Here is a 17,883-nt window from a genome sequence, read left to right on the forward strand (position 1 = left end):
CTGTGCCCTCCTTCCCAGCCCTCTGCCGCTTCGATTCTTCATCAATCAAGCATCCGCTTATATATTCAATCATTAAATCGTTCGGCGGCATCGTTTCCATCGTTAGAACCAAGTTCTCATAACTCCTGTCCAAAGAGCTTAACAGGGTATAAGATTTTAGTTCGTCTGGGAAGGGTACATTGAGCTGACGCAGCTTGCTGAAAATAGTCAGCATCTGAGCAATGTGGTCCCGTATCGATTCCCCTGGGGACAGCCTCTTCTCAAACAGAGAACGTATCTGTCAGGGGCTCAGGAGCAGAGGCACAGGAGAGGGAGGAAATGGAGAGCGAGGGGGAGGAATCCGAGGGGAGCGTAGGCGGTGACAGTGGTCAGAGGGATTCCATGAGCCTCTCCAGCGAATCGGAAGATTCACAGAAGGGAGCGCCGATGGCCAGGGCAAGGGGGGTGCCAAGGGGCAAACCCCAGAAGGAAGGGGCCAGCGGGGACTCCCAGAGCAGCAGTTGGAAATCAGGACCAGCTTCCCCACCAGAGCGCAGTGGGGGGGAGGAGTCCCAGGCATCGGGACCAGTGTTCTCACCACCAGCGAGAGGAGATGAGTCAGGATTGACCACGCCTCCATCGGAGAGCGGGGAAACAGTCAAGAGGAATGTTACCGGCTGGGCGCGCGCGCCAAGTTCAAATGTACAGGCGAGCGGCACAGCAGGTAGCCCGGATAGGGAGCCAGGTCCTAAAGCCCGCCGGAAGGAGGGGCAAGACTCAGGGGGGTCAGCGTCAGAAGAGTCCAGAAAGGAGGAAACCCCAGGGGGCAGAAGGACCCAGAGGAGGAAAGAACAACGGAAGAGGTGGAGTAAGGCTAGAGTCTTAAACTGGTGTCTAGGAGGCGGAGACTCAGATGGAGCTTCGCCGGTCTAGGTTCTAAGACGTAGAGTTGCACGCTGCGGTTTGGAAATGGAAACTAATCTTCAATAAAGACTTTTATACATTATTACTGACTAGCGTTGGTCCTCTGTGAGCTGGGACCTAGAGGCAACTCTGACAGTATCACATGGATCTTTGCCCCAGCTGTGGTCCTTTGATGTATTCTAGTCAAAGCGGACCAAATTTGGTGACAAGTTCGCAAGCCATCAATATGAGGGAGTTGCGACGCCTCCATCACCATCACCACGTGAGACATAGGCTTTTTGTCTTTCCTCACCGCCCCTGCAGCCCTCTCAACTTCTCCAGCTGCAGCTCCGGGCGCACAAATAAGTGGATCAGCCTGCGTACATTCCCAAAGCTGTTTTCCTTCCAGCCAGTAGTACATGCGCTTGCTCCAGTCTTCCCAATTTGAACCATTCAAGCATTTGAAGGGCACGTTAAAAGTCTCATGGGCTTGCGGTTGCAGAGCAGCCATTTTTCCACACCCCGGGGCTTAAGCGTACTCACGCGTTGCTAGCCAGCCAGTCCTTTGAAGAAGCAGCCTCCTCTTGGCTCCACTCTTCACCAGCGCTCTCCCACTGCCTTTCCCTTTGGCAGGAGCTCAAAGCTGGCAGCCTTGCTTGTCTCCCTCCTCACACTTGGCAGGAAACACGTAAGATCCATAACCTGTGGCTATAAATCTACCGTCCAGTCGCGCTCCCACTGCTCAACATCTGCTGGGGTGACCTGGGCAGAAAATGCAGAGTCGCAGCAGTCCTGCTGTCCGTGTGAGATAGAGGGATAAATCAAGTCCAGAGACAGTTCTTTGTTATCTCTAAAGTGTTTATTTACAGCAGTAAATCATCTGTACACCACCGGAACTTTCTGGCATCTTTCCTGTGCTGAAAGCACACACAGACTGTCTGCAGCGTCTGTCTGCAGCGTCTCTCTGCCTAAAACTGAAACCAACTCACAGACAAAGACTGTGACGCACGGCCTTGCGTAAGGGCCCCTCCCCAGATACAGGACACCAAGGAGTTTAACTCTATAACCACCAAACTCTGCCCGAAGCCCAGGGTGCACAGCGCTGCGCTCCCCGGGCTTCGGGCTGCAGGTTGCTATCCGCAAGCCTTCGGAGCCCGGCAGGAACTCCTGCCGCGCTCCGAAGGCTTGCAGATAGCTTCCTGAAGCCTGGAGAGCGAGAGGGGTCGGTTAGCACCGACCCCTCTCGCTCTCCAGGCTTCAGCGAAAGCCTGCATTCGCTCCATAGGACGCACACAAATTTCCCCTTCATTTTTGGAGGGGGAAAAGTGTGTCCTATAGAGCGAAAAATACGGTACTTCATGGTTTTAATTGATTCTTTTTCCAGGTACATTCACGTGTTTATGCTCCAAAAGAAATCAGAAGTGTTTCCTAGGTTCAAGGCGTTCTGTGCATGGTTGGAGAATGCTCACAGTAAACGTATTGGCTGTTTGTTTACTGATCGAGGCGGTGAATTCACTTCTCAGCAGTTTGAAGCTTTCCTGACTGAGCACAACCTCTCAACGCCTAGATCTCCATGGATCCTCCATGACTTTGTGAGCGAACAAATCAAACATTGCTTCAAGGCTTGAAAACCTTGCTGCATTATACCAATCTCCCTGAGAAGTTTTGGGGGGAGTCTTTGAACTTGTTTGTTTACACTTATAATCGCAGACTGTCATCACCTATTGGTTGTACTCCCTATGAGAAGAGGTTTGGTAAGAAACCTTACGTCAAGCACATGAGAATCTTTGGTTCTGACATGTGGGTCCACAACCCACAGAGCAGCAAGCTTGGGAAGCGTGGGGCACATGGTTTGTTCATGGGGTATGAAAAAGGTGCATACAGGGTATGGATGACTGACTCTAAGTCCATTAGGTTCACAAAGAGTGTTGAGTACAATCCTAAGTGGGGGGAAATGTGGGAATTTTCCAGAGTCACTCAGAGGAAGACGAAGATGATGTGAAAAAAGCAGAACTCAATGCATCTCATTTTCACTCATGGATTGTGAATGGTTGATGCAACTGTTTAAGGACATCAGAGTTTCTGTGAAATGTCCTATACAAGTGTACCAAGACAACAGATCCTGTTTGGCTTTGCTGAACTCAGAGAGTTACAAGCAAAGAACCAGGTACTTGCAGATTAAGCTACATCGTGCAAGAGAGTGTATTCAGAAAGGACTCATTCAGGTGTCCTACATGCCAGGAAATGAAATTCCTGCTGATCTATTGTCTAAGGTTGTTAACAGAGAACAACTTAAGGTTTATGTACAGAGGTTGCAATTGGGTTGAACCACAGGTTCTACAGGTTACACGGAAAGGGGGAGGATGTTAGGATATTTCCGTTCCACCTTAAAAAGGGAGAGGCTGTTGTGTGTCTCAAGCCTGCGTACTTCCTGCTCACAGGAAGTTTCTGTTTTGTATATAGCTTTTGTTTTCAGTCTGTTGCCTCGACACTGAGGCAGGCAGTCATGTTTTTCCTTTGTTTTGACCAACGTTGAATAAATCTGTAGAATATGCTCTCCTGGGTGAATCTTTCATTGTGGAAACTCTGCAAAAAGGGCGTGCACGAGTCCTGGAATGTGGACAGCTATTTCTGAGGCTCGTGTCGCTAATTGACTGATACTGTTTCCACGGGAGACTGGGAGGCGACGTGGAGGCATGATGGCCTATGTCTCCCTGGCAGTATCCCAACAGCATCTTCATGAAATTTTCTTTCAATTGATAAGAAGCTGTAAAATTTGTATTCCCCCCCCCCCAAATTTAACCCAATCTTTGTATTCAATTTCATAACCTAAATCTTGTTTCCACCTTAACATATTATTACTTTTGATTTTTTGATCTGTTTGTACATTATTTAATAATTTATACATTTTTGTAAGTATTTTTTGTTTACTCTGTAAGACTTCTTTATCTAACTTTGATACAGTGGTACCTCAGGTTAAGAACTTAATTCGTTTTGGAGATCTGTTCTTAACCTGAAGCACTACTTTAGCTAATGGGGCCTCCTGCTGCCGCTGTGTCACCGCTGCATGATTTCTGTTCTCATCCTGAAGCAAAGTTCTTAACCCGAGGTAATACTTCTGGGTTAGCGGAGTCTGTAACCTGAAGCGTATGTAACCTGAAGTGTATGTAACCCGAGGTACCACTATATTTTATTTTCAAACCCTCTGCTTTTTGTATCTTTTTCAAAAGTCGCTTTCAATTGAAAATATTCCAACCAATTTATTCCCATCTTTTTAAAATTCCGTATAAACTTTTGATTTTGGTTTTCCATTCATTTCTTCCACTAACTCTTTGTAGGCTGGCCACAGTTTTCTTGCATTATTCTTGAGTGTCGAGGTTGCCTCTACTGGGAAGGTCCACCACAGAGTTTTTTCTATGATTTTCTGCTTTGTTCACTCCCAAACTTCAAATAGAGCCTTTTGCACTAAATGATTCGTAAATATTTTTTGTACCTGTATTTTCCCATACATTAGATAGCCATGCCATCCATAAATTCTATCCCAACCTTCTAATTCCAAAATCTCCATATTTTTAAGTAACATCCACGCTTTCAACCAGCTCCAACATGCAGCTTCATAATATCTTTTAAAATCTGGAACTGCAAAGCCTCCTATTTCTTTAGATCCCATCATAATTTCAGATTTAATTCTAGCTTTTTTCCCTTGCCAAATAAAATTGGTAAGGTCTTTTCGGCAGTCTTTCAGATATTTAGTCCCTATTATTATAGGTGCGGTCTGGAAGAGGAACAGAATTTTTGGGAGTATCATCATTTTAATCATTGATACTTTCTCCCATAGCGATAATTTTAATTTATTCCATTTTCCTAAGATTTCTTTGATTTCTTTCCATTTTTTGATATAGTAATAATAATAATAATAATAAATTTTATTTATATCCCGCCCTCCCCAGCCGAAGCCGGGCTCAGGGCGGCTAACAACAATAAAACAGTACAAAAGTACAGCACAAACAACACTCTAAAACCATTCATTATAAAATTGATTCAAATCAAGCCACTGCCAACATTGTGCCAGAGCTCCACGAAGATTGCCGAGGGAGGGAGTCAGGCTGTGCCCTGGCCAAAGGCCTGGTGGAACAGCTCTGTCTTGCAGGCCCTGCGGAAAGATGTCAAGTCCCGCAGGGCCCTAGTCTCTAGTGACAGAGCGTTCCACCAGATCGGAGCCACAGCCGAAAAAGCCCTGGCTCTAGTTGAGACCAGCCTAACTTCTCTGTGGCCTGGGACCTTCAAGATGTTTTTATTTGAAGACCGTAAGTTTCTCTGTGGGGCATACCAGGAGAGGCGGTCCAGTAGGTACGAGGGTCCTAGGCCGTATAAGGCTTTAAAGGTTAAAACCAGCACCTTAAACCTGATCCTGTACTTCACCGGGAGCCAGTGCAGCTGGTATAGCACCGGGTGAATGTGGTCTCGCAGTGAAGACCCCGTAAGGAGTCTCGCTGCAGCATTCTGCACCTGCTGGAGTTTCTGGGCCAGTCTCAAGGGCAGCCCCACGTAGAGTGAGTTACAATAATCCAGTCTGGAGGTGACCGTCGCATGGATCACAGTGGCTAGGTCAGGGCGAGAGAGGTAAGGAGCCAACTGCTTAGCTTGGCGGAGATGAAAAAATGCTGCCTTTGTTATAGCTGCAATCTGCGCCTCCATGGAAAGGGAGGTGTCGAAGATTACACCCAAACTCTTAACGGACGATGCTGGCACTAATTGCACCCCCGCAAGAGATGGGAGTTGCCCCCCCAATCCCATATCATCCCGTCCCAGCCACATGACCTCTGTCTTCGAAGGATTTAGCTTCAACCGGCTCCCACGTAACCATCCAGCCACAGCTTCCAAACATCTTGTCAGTGTGTCTGGGGCCGAGTCAGGATGGCCATCCATCAACAGATAGAGTTGGGTGTCATCAGCATACTGATGGCAACCCAGCCCAAAACTCCGGACAAGCTGGGCGAGGTGGAGCATAAAGATGTTGAAAAGCATCGGGGAGAGTATCACACCCTGAGGTACTCCACACACCAAGGAGTGGCGCGATGACAATTCCCCCCCAAGCGCCACCCTCTGTCCCCGACCAGAGAGAAACGAGCGCAGCCATTGAAGGACTGTGCCCTGGATCCCCACGTCGGCAAGGCGGTGGTCCAGGAGTTCGTGATCGACCATGTCGAAAGCTGCTGACAGATCTAGAAGAATCAGCAGCCCCGACCCGCCTCGATCCAGCTGTCTACAAAGATAATCTGTTAGTGCAACCAGCGCCGTCTCGGTCCCATGACCCGCGCGGAAGCCAGACTGGAATGGATCCAGAGCCGATGTTTCATCCAGAAACATACCAAGCTGTTCTGCAACCGCTCTCTCAATCACCTTACCCAGGAACGGAAGATTCGAAACCGGGCGGTAATTGGATAGATCTAAAGGATCTAATGATGTTTTCTTTAAGAGCGGGCGCACCACTGCCTCCTTCAGTTCCGCAGGGAATGTCCCCGTGCCAAGGGACAAATTGATGATATCCCCCAGGAGGGCCCGCACCTCGTCTGGACACGCTCTAATCAGCCAAAACGGGCACGGGTCGAGAGGACAGGTGGTGGGATTTCCAGCTCGGAGGAGTCTGTCCACATCGGCTGGGGATATCCGGTCGAAGTGGTCCAATACTGGACCCAAGGACAGTCGAGGGGCCTCCAGTTCCTTTATTGTATCCAAATTGGCAGGGAGGTCATGGCGGAGCAACAAGACCTTCTCCGCAAAAAAGCTCGCAAATGCCTCACAGCTATGTGCCAAATTGTTATTTAAATTTGGCTGTCCCTCAAGGGACGTTAAAGACCTGATTATACTAAATAATTGTGCCGGGCGAGAGCTAGCGGATGCAATGGAGGCCGAGAAGTAAGACTTCTTAGCAGCCTTCACTGCCATCTCATAGGTTTTCATAAAAGCCCTATAAGATGTTCTTGAGGCTCCGTCACAGGCACCCCGCCATACTCACTCTAGCCATCTGAGGTCCCGCTTCATTTTCCGGAGCTCTTCGGTAAACCAGGGAGCCCGGTTTCTGCGGGGTCGCAGAGGGCGCTTAGGTGCGATCTCATTGATGGCTGCCAGGAGCTGGATATTCCAGCCCTCAACAAGCTCAGTCAATGAGTCGCCAGGGGGAGCAAGGTCCCGCAAGGCTTGACGGAATCTATCAGGGTCCATCAGCCTCTGCGGGCGAGCCCAAATTGGCTCACCACCTAAGCAGGGTGGGGGTGGAAAGTCAATCCTGGCTTTCAGAGCGTAGTGATCAGACCATGGCACTTTCATCGAAGGAGACATGATCACATCTATACCTACGCCAAAGATCAAATCCAGCGTGTGGCCTGCTTGATGTGTGGGGCCCGAAACAAACTGGGAGAACCCTAGTGTCGCCATGGAAGACACCAGGTCCAGAGCCTGTGAGGAGGGAGTGGCATCAGCATGGATGTTGAAGTCCCCCAATACCAATAGGTTAGGGAACTCCAAGGCCCAGCCAGCCACCGCCTCCAATAGGCCTGACAGGGTGGCTGCTGGTGCGCTAGGTGGCCGGTACACCAGCCAAACAGCCAAGCTCTCCTCGGAGCCCCACACTAGGCCAACACATTCAATGCCGGGGATCGATGGCGATGGTAGAGCCCTGAAAGGACAATCTTCCCGGATTAATAATGCCACCCCTCCCCCCCGGCCCACAGTCCGCGACTGGTGGAGGACGGAGAAACCCGGGGGCGCCATCTCTCGCAAGGTAACTGTTGCCCCTTCGCGCACCCAAGTCTCCGTCACACAAGCCAGGTCGACCCCCTGCGAGGTTTTGTTGCCTATAGACCTGGCATTGCACAGCACCAGTGACGGAGGTGAGTAATCCTTGCTCACCCTACCCTCGTCCCTAGGGATGGGACGCAGATTGGAAGGGGTACGAGCATATCCATATCTCGATCCCCTTCGCCTATAACATTTGCCCCCACCGCCATACCTCCCTCACCCCTCCACGGTAGCAATCCCAAGCCTCATAGTAGCCTCCATTGATGGCAATTAATGTTATTCTTTCGCAGCCTAAAACAATAAAAACAAAAACAACCCAGAAAACAATAAAACAATACAAATAAAAACTACAAAAATTACAAATTCATCAAAATCTAACAAATCCCCAAGCCCACCCACACATCCATCCCACCCCATATATAAAAAATCTAAAGGGAAAGGGAAATTTTAAAACATATTAAAACATGTTATATAGTTGTCTTTAAATAAGTTCATATTTTTATTTGTTATCCAAAGGCCGAAATACTTCACTTTACCTTCTATTTTTAACCCTGTTGTTTTCTCTAACTCTTCTCTGTCTTTCTCTCCCATATTCTTTGCCAATAGTTTTGACTTTTCTTTATTCAACTTAAAACCCGAAACCTTGCCGAATTCCTTCATTTTTTCTAGGGTTCTTTGAATACTTTCTAATGGTGCTTCCATCGTTATAATCACATCATCCATGAATGCTTTAACTTTGTAGCAGTGGTTTCCTACATTTATCCCTCTAATTTCCTTGTCTTTTTTTAATGCTCCTAGAAGAGTTTCCAGCGCCGTAATGAATAACAGTGGTGATAGGGGGCATCCCTGTCTAACCCTTCTCTCGATATCAAATCCCTCTGTAATTTCATTATTTATCATTAACTCCAGATAAGTCTGAGGCACTGTTAGTGGGTGGTTCCCTAGACCAGATGAGTGGGAGATCTCCTGCTTTTGATGGGGTTACACTTAATCTGAAGGAGCAGGTTCATAGTTTGGGGGTACTCCTGGATCCTTTGCTGTTGCTCAAGGCTCGGGTGGCCTCAGTGGCCTGGAGTGCCTTCCATCAGCTTCCACTGCTGCTGAGTGAAACCGACATCATGGTCTGCTCCTCATACTGGTCCTGGGCAATATATCGATGTATCGCCCAGGCCTAGTGAATACCCCTGTGTGTATCTTTGGCTCTCTGTCTGAGAGCAACTAGCTGACATAGAAACTTAAGGGGATACTCTGATTTGCACCCAAGTGTTTTACGTCAACATGCGGGCTGAGTTCCACATACTCTTCAACCCTTCCAAAGGTTTAAACAGGTTCCTTGGTAATCATATTATTTCTTTGTTTTCACCTGTCACTGTACTTGTACCAATCTCTCCCTGTCCCTTTTACCCAGAAGAAGGTTCAGAAACCGTGTGAGACAGTATGCTTTGATTGAGCAGGAAAATGGTGCATGCCCATATGTCACTATGTGTGTGTGCCCTATATAATCAAAATCACTAATATGGACCAATTTTAGTATTTTTTTTAATGGATTGGGTTTCAAGATTTGAAAACCATGGGGCCACATAAAATTCCAGTTGGATTTCCCCTGTAAATTAGACAACGTGCCCAAGGTACAAATCAGCCTTTTGCATCCCTTTTGGAGAGCAAGCTAATGACATATCCCTTAAGTGAAAGACCACAGCCAATGTAAAACTCCTACAGAAATGCCAAGGTGAATACATTTCTCTCAAGATATGTCAACACCTGTGCCAAATGGGAAGTTGCTTATGATAAATGAAAGCAAATGAAAGCCCTTCACAGGGATTCATAAAAAGGTGAATGCTGAGGAGTTAGGATGCGGAAGGCTAAATCTGCAATCTAGGGAACCAAGAAAAGCTGAAAATAAGAAGGATGCTCCTTCCTGCTCAGTGTAAAGTATAAACCTTCAGATTAAGAAATGGAAAAGAAAGATGCCAATAACAATTGATAAGGAAAACCAAAGTTTTGAAAGAGGGAATTCATCTATTCCTCTTAGCTAACTTCTGCATAATGCCATTGTGTAATGTTATCCAGATGCTCTACTTCTCTAAAAAAAACCTATTTTTAGAAACCTGCAGTATGAGGACCTCTTCATGAACACATGCACACACCAGGACATCCCCCCACATGCATAAAGTTACACCACTTAGGGAGGATATGAAGTAGAATTTGAGTGCTTTAGGGCAGAGACAAGGACTGTTTTTCAATAACCATGCCTCCATACATCTGTTTTGTGCCACCCTGTGTCCCACCACATGTTCAGAGGATGCACATAAAATAAGTTGAGTGGGAGAGCTGGAAAAAAAATCACATTAGGCAACAATGCACCACTTTGGTTCAGATAGCACATTGGTAGACAAGTCTAAAAAGCCCGGGGAACAAATTTTCATGGCCTTCTAGAGACTATAGTGGCTCCCGTACTAGAAGTAGTGTACTTACGTGTTAAATGTGGAATTATATACCCGATTCTGACCAAACTAAGTCTCCTAACCAAAACATACATCAGTATGCCCTCCCACTGTATATAGGTCTCATGATTCAGGCTGTCACTAAGAAGAAGAAAATTATAAACTGTCTCATCAGGGCCTGAGTGTTACATATACGCGAGTGCAAGAAGTATCAGCCACAGTAACAAATGTACCAGGCATAGGCAAACTTGAGCCTCCAGATATTTTGAGACTACAATTCCCATCATCTCTGACCACTGGTCCTGTTAGCTAGGGATGATGGGAGTTGTAGTCTCAAAACATCTGGCGGGCTGAGTTTGCCTATGCCTGAAATGTACTGGTAAACAATACATGAAAAATGGTGTGTGCCTGCAAAGTGTCTCAATATCTTTGTAACATCAACAATAGATACTGATCAATCATCTATTGCCGTAACCTCTTTCCATGGTTCAAGTGTTACAATTATTCAGCATCCTCAACATGAAGTAGATATGGAGGATGATGACGACAGCATTCATATCCAGCAGAGGAGCCAGAAAATAGTCAACTGCCTCCCCGAATCTTACACTACTTTTCCTGCAACTGGTAAAGTGACAAGGGACCTACGTTTGCCAACTGTTAATCCATGCTACATTGATCACAATCCTGCCTTCGCCCCAAGGAAGTTTTATATCCTTGGCTAAACTCTGTCCTGGAGAGAATGCATAATCAAGACACACAAAGAATGGAGGAAGTACCTTGAGTATTCTTTGCTGCTTTTCATGCAAAAAATGAACCTGGTATAGGGAAACTAAAATGTAATGCAGCATTGCTTCCACTTTTAAATGACAAAATTGCAACACCAGCAATGGTATGTCATGTTATGGATATCATAATAATGGCAACAGCTAAATTAAATGGAAATCAAATGCCTGTATATGCAATTGGAAAGGAACTGCAGTAGAAGTTTCCTGACAAGTATAGGGAGGATCACATTATATTCATGAAGTGTGGCCTTCATAGTGAAATGATGGTCATTAACTTACTTGGCAAGTGGTTAACTTGCAGTGGATTAACTGAATTAGTAACAATTGGAAATAACTGGTATTGTTAGTTCTGGTGTTGCAGAATCCTGCCTCACATTATCATATGTGAAAAGATATTGATATGCTCATCAAGTTACTTTAACTGCATTACACTGTCTACAGGTACAAGCATTCCACAAAGCATGTGAAACAGATTCTATCATCAGTGACGTAAACATTGAACTATGGATTACGTGGGAAACATCTGAATGTCCTCAGTTCCAATACTGGAACACAATTATTGAACCCAAGTCCCTGCTAGTACAACTTATATTAAGTATTCACACATCTAACTTTAAAATGTGGATACTTTTACTCAGTTATGCTCTGAGTCCCATAAAAGGGGAGTTGGGCTGTTAAAGGCACCCCCCCCCTATTTTCTGGTAATACACTTTTCTGGTAACAATACCTGTTAACTTCTCATTTTTAATAAAGGGTTCAAAACTAAAATTCATTTTATTTCCCTAAAAAATAAAACAAAAACCACCCATCTTCTTCATGCTTCTGGAGTTTTGTCAAGAGCAGATTCTGCCTTCCTACCTTCGGACTGACAATGGCGTGATAAAATGAAACGCAAAATCAAGCACTCAATGCATTTGGTTGTCGGTCTCCTTCCTCTCCCATTTTCCTCCACTACAGTAAATGAAGGAGCCTTCAGCTTGCTTTTCTGCTCCAGCTCCCTTTCTCTCCCCACTAATGGCACGAAGGCATGGGCACAGCTAACTTCATTAACTTTGCTACGCGTGCTCAGAACACTGTCGGGAAGGGGGCGGTGCAAGTGAAAGAAGAACGGTGCGCACAAGAGGTTGATCCCCGCTCCTTTGTGACGTTTGTTTTAGCAAAGACTGGTCGCTAAGTATTGGGGGGAGGGGGAGAAGAAGGGATAAAGGGCGGGGGGGGGGATGTGCGTGTGGGTTTGCGAGTGAGCAGGCCGCTCGCTCTCTCGCTCACCTGCAATTTCCTAAGATTAGCCTGTGATTAGTGCAGGCCTCGGACCTGGCGAACCCCGGAAAGCGGCAGTCAAGTCCTCTTTTCTCCACTCCTCCAGCTCGAGCAGGAGCACACCAAGCGAAGGTGAGGAGTGGGTGGGGGGTGCTCAATCGCGGTAAGGGGATTGTTGAAAATTTTAATTGTTTTTAAAGGGCGGATGTGTGGGAGAGGTGCCAGGCTGCTTAGGCCCCAGAACAGGCCCCAACGCCTACCAACACTCACGTAGCACACCACTTTTTTAAATTTACTCCCCGCTTCACATGTAAACCCGCTCGGGCTTTACAACCAGAGGGGCGCGAGTGTGCGTTCGGCTTCTACTCCGCCGCGCGGCTCGACCCAGCACTGTAGCTGTCCCCGAGAGGCGGCCAGAAAATGGCGGTAAACAAAATGGCGGCTGTCAGAATCAGCGGCAGAGATAACAGAGAAGCACAGCTTACAGAGGCCTTTTTCTTCCTCTGCCTTATTCAACTTTTAGAAAACACACACCTCCCCCCGAAGTCTTCTAATAGCCAGTGGTTGTAGCGCTAGACAAACCTCGCTTCTGCGCCTTATAGTACTGTGGGATGTTAAAGACAAAACGGAAAGGGTGCAGGGGAAGAAGGAAGCGCCGGCGGTGCGGCTGTCAGGGGAGTTGTCGGCTGAAAACTCCTTCCTCTTTCCCCCGACAGCCCACAGCTGATGGGAGCCTTCGTCGTCATGTCTTATCTCAGATCCCGCGCGAGGCATCGCTGGCTCTTTGCCTTCCTCGGCCGTGCAACACTAGCTCTGGGAAGGATGGGTACAACCCCACCCCCCTTTTGCCCTACCCGCGCTCTAAAGAGCCGCTTTATTGTTTGCCCGTCACGGGCGCTGATTGGAAGCGAGGGGAAGAGGAGCGTTTTGTGTGTGTATATAGGCACGCGGGTCTCCGCCTCATTCAAGCGCAAGGCTCCCCATCCCCTTTATTGAGTAGCCGCCACCTTGGAAGCCTTTGGGAAAAAAGAATTTACGTTTTGAGCCCCACGACTTGGTTTGGGAGAGCTCTTTCCAGCCAGAAACAGTCTGACCCCTTCTGTGTGTTTACATTTAAGTTTTGTTGGGACTTGCCCATGTGTTTTTAAGTTTGCAGTGGTTTGCTGCCTTTACTTGCACATGTTTACCAAAAAAACCCTCAGCTTAGTCTTTCAGCTTCTTTAAGATTAAATGCATCTACTGCATAAACTTTAATAATATAGACTACAGTCTACTTCATGAGGACTTGGGGCACATACAACCTGTATTTTCAAAATTCAACTTTTGTTTATTGGCCCACATGCAAACCACCACCACCTCTAAGCACCACCTCAACTGCCTCTCCCGATGCAGGTGGAACAGAGAGATAGAGCTGGGTGACATCTGCATACTGATGAAACTTCATTCCAAATCTCCTAATGACAGTTCCCACAGGCTTCAGAGCATGAGGGACAAGATGGAGTCCTGTGGGACACCACAGAGCAACACCCATGGTGCTGAACAGTAGCCTCCCATTACTATTTTCTGAAAATGGCCCTGTAAGTAGAATTGGAACCACTGAAGCACAGTTCCTCTGAGCCTCTCCAGAAGGATACTGTGGCCAGCAGTATCAAAAGCTGCTGAGAGATCAAGGAGAATGAGTGGGGTGGCACACCCTGCATCTCTCTCCAGATAAATGTCATAACTCAGTGTTATCAAGGCAGTTTATGCCATGAACAGTCGTAAAGCCAGACTGGAATGGAGCCAAGTAAATACAGTTTGCACACACTGGGCAATTGAGCACTGCATTTGCAGAAGAGTGAAAAAATGTTTTTATTTTAATTCTGGGGAACTTAAAAGTGAGTTAAAATGCCTATCCAAGAGACTTAAGAAATTCATGTGTTTGATGTCATTAAGAAAGTGCTAAGTTTTTTAAAAACAGAACCCCAAAATTGTAATGTGTTGTCTACTACAGCAGTAAAGGATTTTAACAAAATATAAAATGAGTCGGTACAATGCATAAACTGAATTAATGTAGTATTATGGTACGTACTGATATGTAATGGATTTTCATAATCTATTAAGTTCTAAACACCCTGCAATTGGAAATGGATATTCAGAAGTGAATCACAGATATTTCAAAATAATAATTTACAGGAACGTTTATAGGAACCTGAGGTGGTCTTTTGTTACCTGGTGGTAGATTATTGCTCCAGCCTTTTCTTGTTGCAGTAGTCTTATACACCTGTTACACCACTTTTTACTATTCACACTAAATGTGTAAAAACAACAACAGAAATGATTATAAAATTTAAATGAACCTATGGTATGGTGTTCTTCACAGAATGCTTTTTGTTCCAGTACAGTCTTCATGAATGGAAAGAAGGGAAGCCATTTTCGCCATTTTTGCTTCCTCTTGCAGCCCTCCTTCCCCCTCCCACACTGTTCCAAAGGCTCATCTAACCTTCTGGAGTAGAATTGTGTGGAAGTTGAGGAGACTGCAGAGGGAAGGGTAGTTGGCAAAAATTGCTTTCCACCATTTTCTGTTCATGAAAGCCTCCAGTGGCTTGAAAAGCCTTCAGTGAGTGGTGGAACACATTTGGATGCAACTCACTTAGTATTTCTACCTGGTAGGGCTGGGCGATATCTGGTTTTCAACATCACAATATATCACCAGCTAAATATTATGATATCTTGATATATCAAGTGCTATATATCTGCAGTGGCAGAGGGCCTTGCTCAACCTCCCTGTGGCAGCAGAGGGTCCCAATGTACCTCCTCACAGTGGCAGAGGGTGTGCTGCACTTCCCCGCAGCAGCAAAGGGTCTTGACGCGCCTCTCCACAGTGGTGGAGGGTTCACCGTGCTTCCCTGCAGCAGCAGAGGGCTTTTCTGCGCCTCCCTGTGCCGGCTGAGGGTCTCACCCAGTGTTTGAAACTCCCATTGTTCTAGGTGCATTTTGCGACAGGGAATTTCATTAGGGTGAGCAATTTCTGAGCTCTGGGTGCAGTACTGCACCTAAGATTTCAGATAAAAACTGCACGGTGGAAGGAAAGGAGGAACTGGAGAAGAGACCCTTTTAAGAATATTAGGGGGGTGGGCTAAACCATGTGAAAAATGAACATAAAATTTTAGCTGCAGTTCATTCATTTTCAGCTTTGTATTCTTCTTGTTAAAAAAAAGTGTGCCTGGACATTCCATTGTTATGCTCATAACCTAGGTTGAAGGTGCCATTTAGCTCCTAGCTTTCATATCTCAGTTTCTAACACTAGTCCCACCATACCTCCCCAAAGTGGTGGAGGGTGTGCCATGCTTCCCCCCAGCAACAGAGGGCCTTGCCACACCTCCCCTTGGCAGCAGAGAGTCAGGCTATACCCCCTTGCAGCAGGCAGGGGGTGCACCACGCTTCCCTGCAGCAGCTGAGGCCCTTGAGGCTCCCTGCAGCGGAGGAGGGCCTGAACATGTAAGGAAGTAGTAGATTCAATAAAAATATTAAATAAACTTCCATATAATATACCGTATTGGCCCGAATATAAGCCACACTTTCCCCCCAAATTCCAATTGTGAAAAGTTAAAAGTGTGGCTTATATTTGCGACCTTACGGTATCGCTGCTGAAACAGCTGCTCACGAGGGCCGTCGGGGGTGCAGGACATCTGCGTCTCCCAAGCCTCCCCCGAGCCACTGTAAGGAAAGGGGGGAGGCTGCAGCAAAGCGGCACTGCTCCCCGCCCCCCGGAATCAGCCCATGGGGCAATGGCACACAGCCCGCCCACCTCTGCCAAGTTTCCCCAGAGCTGCCGTAAGGAAAGAGGAAGGGGAAAGAAGCCCGGGGGCATGGGGCAACGGCGCACAGCCTGCCTGCCGCTCCCAAGCCTCCCTTGGTGAGGTAGTGCCACGAGGGGGTAGTGTTGGGAGGTGGGCACACTGTGTGCTCGGAGCCGATCGTCGGCTGTCCCCCATTCAGGGCAGTAGTGCTAGGAGGCAGACACGCAGCACGCTCGGAACCAGACGCCAGCTTGGGGAGTGGGCGCCCATCGCCCCCCCATCCCCTGTTCAGTACAGTAATACCGTGAGGCGGGCCACATCCACAAATAAGCCTTGAATTTTAAAGGTGTGGCTTATTTGTGGGTGCGTCTTATATTCCAGACAATACAGTGGTACCTCAGGTTACATATGCTTCAGGTTACAGACTCCGCTAACCCAGAAATATTACCTCGGGTTAAGATATTTGCTTCAAGGTAAGAACAGAAATCGTGCAGCAGCAACAGCAGGAGGCCCCATTAGCTAAAGTGGTGCTTCAGGTTAAGAACAGACCTCCAGAACGAATTAAGTTCTTAACCTGAGGTACCACTGTACGAAGTTGCATCTGCTTCCCCACTCAGAGGTCTGAGTGGAATCCGCATGCATAAGCCTTACTGAGATCAACTAAACTTCTACTTTCCTGGGAGTAAGCCTCATTGAATCCAGTAGTGCTTGCTTGCACTACTACCCAATTGTCCTGCTGGTAATTAATATAGCAACGTAGGTATTGCTGCAACGTTGTGTTCCTTCTCTCTGACTCTCCGTTCGTTTCTGGATGCCTGGCCGAGGAAAGGCTTATTTCCACTTTGAGCAACTGCACGAGTTTTTTCCAGAACTGTGAGGTAAATTGGGTTCTGTGATCTGAAATCACTTGACGGGGAAGTCCATGCAACTTGAACACATGATCTACAAACAACTGTGCTGTTTTGGGGGCTGTTGGGAGTCTTTTATGAGGCACGAAGTGGGCTATTTTTTTTGGGGGGGGGGGGAATCCACCATCACCCAAATTCCTGTCTGTTGCTGCAACCTTGGTAGATCAGTTATAAAATCCATAGCAATGGTTTCCCAAGGCTCTTAAGTGGTAGGTAGCAGTTGTAGTAAGCCCGGTGAGGCTTCCTTGGGTCTCTTTGCCTGTTGACACGTTTTACAAGCTTGCACATAATCCTTTACATCTTCTCTTACCCTTGGTCACCAAAACTGTCTCGTCACATGGTATAATGCTTTGTACTGACCAAAGGGACCTGCTGTAGGGTTGTCATGACATTGATGCAGAACGATGGCTCTAAGGCCCCCTGCTGGAACGTAGAGAGTCTCACCCTTGTACAAAAGTCCTTGTACAAAAGTCCTTGTACAAAAGTCCTGAAAAACCCTCAATATCATTATTATCTCCCTCCAGTGCCCTCAATTTGTCTCTGGGGAAAGCATCCTCTCTTGTCTGCCGCTGAAAGTCTGTCTCGTCTCTCACTAATCCTGCCGCCAACTGCAACTGTTTCGGTGTCAAGATATGCCTGTATACCAAGACTGATTCTTCTTCCTGGTATTCAGGTTTCCTTGAAAGGGCGTCTGCCCCTTGTTTCTGGCTCCCGGCCAGATACTTGTTTCTGGCTCCCGGCCACATACTTGACTCTGAAGTCAAACCTATCAAAAAAAACTGCCCATCAAATTTGCCTCAGATTCAAATCAACTGATTTCAACCTGCCAACATTCCAAATTCCAATGGTTCATGTGCACTTCTACCTGGTGCAGAGCTCCCTCCAGGAACTGTCTCCACACTTCAAAGGCTTCATTGATTGCCAAAAGTTCCTTCTCCCAAATTGTGTAGTTCTTCTCAGAAAGGTTCAGCTTTCTCAAGTGGAACACGCACGGCCGAAGGTTGCCCTCTATGTCCTCTTG

The 17,883-nt window shown here is 47.0% G+C and overlaps 1 protein-coding gene across 7 annotated transcripts in view; it reads left to right on the forward strand.

Moving 5' to 3' along the window:
* The first annotated feature begins 11,984 nt into the window (after positions 1-11,984).
* Positions 11,985-17,883, forward strand: part of LOC310835933 (zinc finger protein 711-like) — a 68,408-nt gene continuing 62,509 nt past the window's right edge. For 3 of the 7 annotated variants that reach the window (XM_083720882.1, XM_083720884.1, XM_083720888.1), the window contains exon 1: positions 11,985-12,304. The gene's annotated coding sequence lies outside the window, so the exon portion shown is untranslated. The remainder of the gene's footprint in view (positions 12,305-17,883) is intronic. The other 4 variants (XM_083720883.1, XM_083720885.1, XM_083720886.1 and 1 more) reach the window with 2 other exon arrangements.

The sequence above is a fragment of the Podarcis gaigeae genome (assembly GCF_964106915.1).
Source record: "Podarcis gaigeae genome assembly, chromosome: W".
Taxonomy (NCBI): Eukaryota; Metazoa; Chordata; class Lepidosauria; order Squamata; family Lacertidae; genus Podarcis; species Podarcis gaigeae.